The sequence below is a fragment of the Pleurodeles waltl genome, chromosome 3_2 (genome assembly GCF_031143425.1).
Source record: "Pleurodeles waltl isolate 20211129_DDA chromosome 3_2, aPleWal1.hap1.20221129, whole genome shotgun sequence".
NCBI lineage: Eukaryota > Metazoa > Chordata > Amphibia > Caudata > Salamandridae > Pleurodeles > Pleurodeles waltl.
This window is the reverse complement of record NC_090441.1, coordinates 128,511,195-128,515,852: the sequence shown is the minus strand read 5'-3', so window position 1 is coordinate 128,515,852 and position 4,658 is coordinate 128,511,195. Positions and strand designations below refer to the sequence as shown.

General features: G+C 41.2%; 1 non-coding gene across 1 annotated transcript; it reads left to right on the top strand.

Moving 5' to 3' along the window:
- The first annotated feature begins 4,303 nt into the window (after positions 1–4,303).
- Positions 4,304–4,419, top strand: LOC138286893 (U5 spliceosomal RNA). Its single transcript, XR_011202160.1, has one exon. It is a non-coding gene; the product is annotated as a U5 spliceosomal RNA (small nuclear RNA).
- Positions 4,420–4,658: the final 239 nt, after the last annotated feature.

Sequence of the window (4,658 nt, the reverse complement as noted above, 5' to 3'; positions counted from 1 at the left end):
AATCATTCTTCGTCCTCAGGATATCAGTCGATCAGCAAGGCATCAGGCTCTCAGTCAGGAAAATATGAGCCCAAGGAGCCAGAATGTCGGACTGACCCAAATGGCAGAATAATCTGTCTTCTCTAAAAATGTCGAAATGAATGTCTCTCCCGGAATTAGTCACTTAAACTATCCCCTAATTCCCTATTGGTCAGTTAATCGTATGTTCACACTTTCTCCAATAAAAGTACTATACCATATCTATGAATTCTAATATTTCTCCATTCTCATATTGTTGATTGGTTCCTCTTGCAATGTCCTCATCATCCGGCTTGTGGGGTAACAATATTGTTGCAGCTTCTACTCAAGTCAGAATTCCATTGTTCTTGTCCTTCGAAAGTCAGTCTCACACACAAAAAAACTAAAATGTTGCATTAGCAAGAACATCATCTCCTAGCAGTCTGTTCTCACGAAAAGCTTCCGTTATATGCACATTTAAACAATACAATAGACTTTTACCAGTTTAATTCTCTTGGTCAGCATTTTTACTAAACACTAAGAAATACAGCTTTTACACGAAGCCTGGCAAAATAGGCCAAGACACTCACTACGTTAAGGCCTACAATTAATAAAGCTAGAACATACTTCATAACTCTCAATATGGCATATTACTGCATTGGTCTAACATATATTCAATATTTCATAAGTAATAATTATTGATTTGTACATTTCATTAACATTGGTTAATGATATCTTATTGAGTTTAAGGTTGGTTCTTGATATGTGTGTGTCAATCCAAAAGCAGCCTCTGGCATTCATCATGGCCAATAAATTGTGAACCATGGTAAGGTGTAAGAGCAAGCTGGTTATTTGAGGTACTAGGAAACATCAAAAACGCAGTAGCGGATGATATATAAAACACGATATTATATATTGTTAATGCATGATATTATTATTATTGTTGATGCGTTTTCCCAGGGTTGAGAATAGGAATGCAAAGTATATTTCTTTACCAAATTTGTAGGTGGGCCTGTGTGTGCTTGATAAGGGCTCTGTCGTGAGACAACAAGTGGATTCTGCACAGATTTGAGTCTGAAAGCTGTAGGGACACAGGACAACACTGTGCTTCTGCTGAAAATAATTTATATGAAGCGAGCATGCTTCCACCATTCTGATACCAATTTAATCCTGTGCATTGCATATTATGGAGGTACATTTACTCTGTTTAACATATTTAATTTTGTATCTTGATTCACAGGCTTCCTTTGCTGTACCAGCTGCCAGTCACTTCTTAATTTGGAATTGGAAAAAAACGAAAAATATTTGCAGGGATTGAAGAGTTCTCATGCATGCAAATATTCATTCCCATACACAGATTCACATTTGTGCATGCATGCAGACAGACATACAAATACAGCACTCATTCATGCATACACATGAGAGTTGAAAATATAACTTAACTGAAGTTGATCGGAAAAGGCATCTTTGCTCTGTACCTCAAGGGCCCACAGTTTCAAACTTCCAGAAATCGGAGTGAGAGTGCCAGCTTCACGAGCTTTGGCTTAACCAGAAGCGAGGTTAGTACGTGAGGAGCTGTACCTTTTCTTTTGTCTTTGCTTCTGACCTGCAAAAGGGCGTATGATGGAAAAGCCCAACCTAAACTTCATAAGTTGACATAATGCAATGCCATGAATAGAGCACTACGTTACCTAATGTAGGGGCCCCTCTCACTGTCGTTGCATCACATTTTGTGAAGCAACTGTGGTGCGAACCTCTAAATCATGGTCTACATTTATGGGGAATTGGCATAGAGTAATGCCGCAAGTCTTTTTTGCTGTGCTACCCTACGCCAATGTGAAAGGACAGGAATGCACCGTATTTATGAAATTTGGTGCAGTCCTTTCCTTTCCCACTGTGCTGATGCACAATTGGCTGCCTAGTGCCAATCCAGGCACTCTTGCACCATGGTGGAAGGGCGCCTGAATTGCATGCAGGATTGTCTTTGTGCAGGAAGGCCACCTTCCTGCACAAAAACAATTCTGAGAGGTGATTTCCTCTTTCATTTGAAAGAGGAAAAAATGAAGAGAAATGAAAATATTTCTCCTCTTCACGCCTGCTCTGGGGAGCCATAAGTTTATGCGATTAAGTAAATCTGGAGGAGCGTCAAAATCAATGGCTATTGCGTGGGCAAACCCACCGCAATGTCCATGGAACGCCGCCCTGGTGCAGAGTAAGGCCACACAGCGACTTGCGCTGCTTTCTCTTCCTCCATATCGATGAGGCCATGGAAAGCCATGCAAAGTGGATTTGCGTGGCCTCACAATATGGTTGAGAGGCTTGTGCCACCAAACTGTCAAGAAAAGTGAGTCACCTGTGGCGCAAGCCTCTCATAAGTATGCCCCCATATTTATGAGGCCACGTAATGCCACTTTGCTTGGCTTTGAATGCCCTCATAGATATGGAGTAAGGTAAGGCAACGCAATTCGCAGTGTTGCCTTACTCTGCATTAGGGAGGCGTTCCATGGGCATTACGGTTAGTGATTCCACGCAACACCCATGGCTTTTGACACATCCCCAGATTACAAGACCCTGCAAAACTGGGGATTCACTAAAACCTTACGCCTCCCCAGGGGAGGCGCAACAAGGAGAAATATCATTATTTCTGCTCAGTTTTTCCTTTTTCTATGTGTGCTGCATTCTGCAAACAGGAATGTGCTGAATGCCATAGATAGGCGCCTCACTGCCTTTTGACGCAAGCTGCGCTAACCTGCGCCAAACCCCCAGAAATATGCCCAGTGGAGTAAAAGGGTGAGTGTGCGAAAGAGCCGCAGCCTGAAACTTGTGCATTGCACAACTCAAACAGTGGAGCCCTCGTCAGCTATCTATGTGTTAATGCAACCTTACATGTAAACAGCTTATTATACAGAATTGTTTGTTTTCAGGGAAAAGCCACCCCCTAAAACGTGCATTGAGCAAATCAACCAGTGGAGCCCTCTTCAGCTGTCTATATAATATTGCAACTTTATATGTAATCAAATGATCGTTTAGAATTGTTTGTTTTCAGGTAAAAACAGTAATACTTCAATACAATAAATCAAGGGTGAAGCAGGTTATTTTCATCGTCCGACCCCCTTGCGTCCATATTGATGAGGCGCACCTGCTGCAGGCTCCCACATATAAGGATATTGCAAGTAACCTTGGATTTGCAAGATCTTAAAGAATTCGACTCTGGCCTTGGTTCTTTCCATGATCATGGAAGTCCTTCGTGATTCCCAATATCCTTATAATTTTTAACATGCAGCGATTTTACTGGGACTTTGTCGGATAAACCCACAGCACGTGTCAGTAGAATTGCAGTCTTTAATCTTTCAGCGTTCCCCAGGCAGGCCACCGTAAAGAAGCGTTGGCAAAGCCACCATACCCATAATGCACCGCTTGGAGGCAAAACCCCACTAATTACAGCAAAAGACAGTGACCACGAATCTATGAATATTAATTTTGTCTTTCCCTTTAACAACCTGTGCTAACATTCATTCACCTTTATTAGCCTCACAGCTCAAGATCACAAATCGTCTTGTGTCAATCAATATGGAGCATTCTAGGAACGAGCTACGCACCTTTCGAGTTGTTTTTGTTTTGTTTCTTCACTTTTAGTTTCTCTTTGTATAGTCCTAATGATAAACCAGAGAGACAGATTTATTATTTTTTGAATGATTTCGTTTGCTACTGAGAACGAGAGGTGCGGGACTCAATTGTACAAGAGTATGTCATTGTTTTTTGGATGAAAATCGTACGTTTTCTAACCATCCCACAATATTAGGGCCACTGACCCGATACAGTCCACTTCCGCCAGCGGCTGTCGGCGCGACCTTAGCCTTTCGAGGTCGAGTGTGTAAGTTGTTTGTCCTGGTGTGAGCTCTCAGTGGCTTTTGACCACGCCCACCGCACGCTCCTCACTATCACTCATTCATGGGCTTCCCTTTAAAAATTCTTTATCTACTTGGGGCGGTTTTGTTGCCGCCTTGCAGACAGCTGGTTACATGGAAAATTAAAGGAGCAGAAATGACCATAGAAAATGTCTTGCTGGCTTTCCTGTCACGTGACCTGCGACAAAATTTGCATACCCATAATTCCTCTCACTGCTGGGCTCTCCGCTTGTTTCTTTCTGTGGCAACGAGTGTTTTATCGGTGTAAAGTATTACAACTATTATTATAACTTGGTTCTATTTCGAAGGGTTTTCTATGAGGACCTTAGTAAACCTAGTCGCCCTGATAGTCTGTGGAACGGCGTTTCCTGGGGCAATTGTCGGCGGCTACCATTAGCATACTCTGGTTTCTCTTCAAATCGAATAAATCTTTCGCCTTTTACTAAAGATTTCCGTGGAGAGGAACATTTAAGAGTTTCATTCAATTTTTGAAAACCCTACCAAGAGTAGGATTACCTTTATCCTGTGAAAAAGAAGTATTGTGAGATTAAATTTCTTATTTGAGTTTTAAGTTTAATCTATCTATGGAAACAGATGAGGGAAAGTCACTTGAAAAGTAAAACATGTAACTGTCCAATTTGTGTTTTATTTCTGGATCAGCTCTTTATTTTTCTCATTGATTATTGAAATATTATTCAAATATCTTCTTTGACTTAATAGTAAAGGTCTGTTAAAATATATATTATAAACATA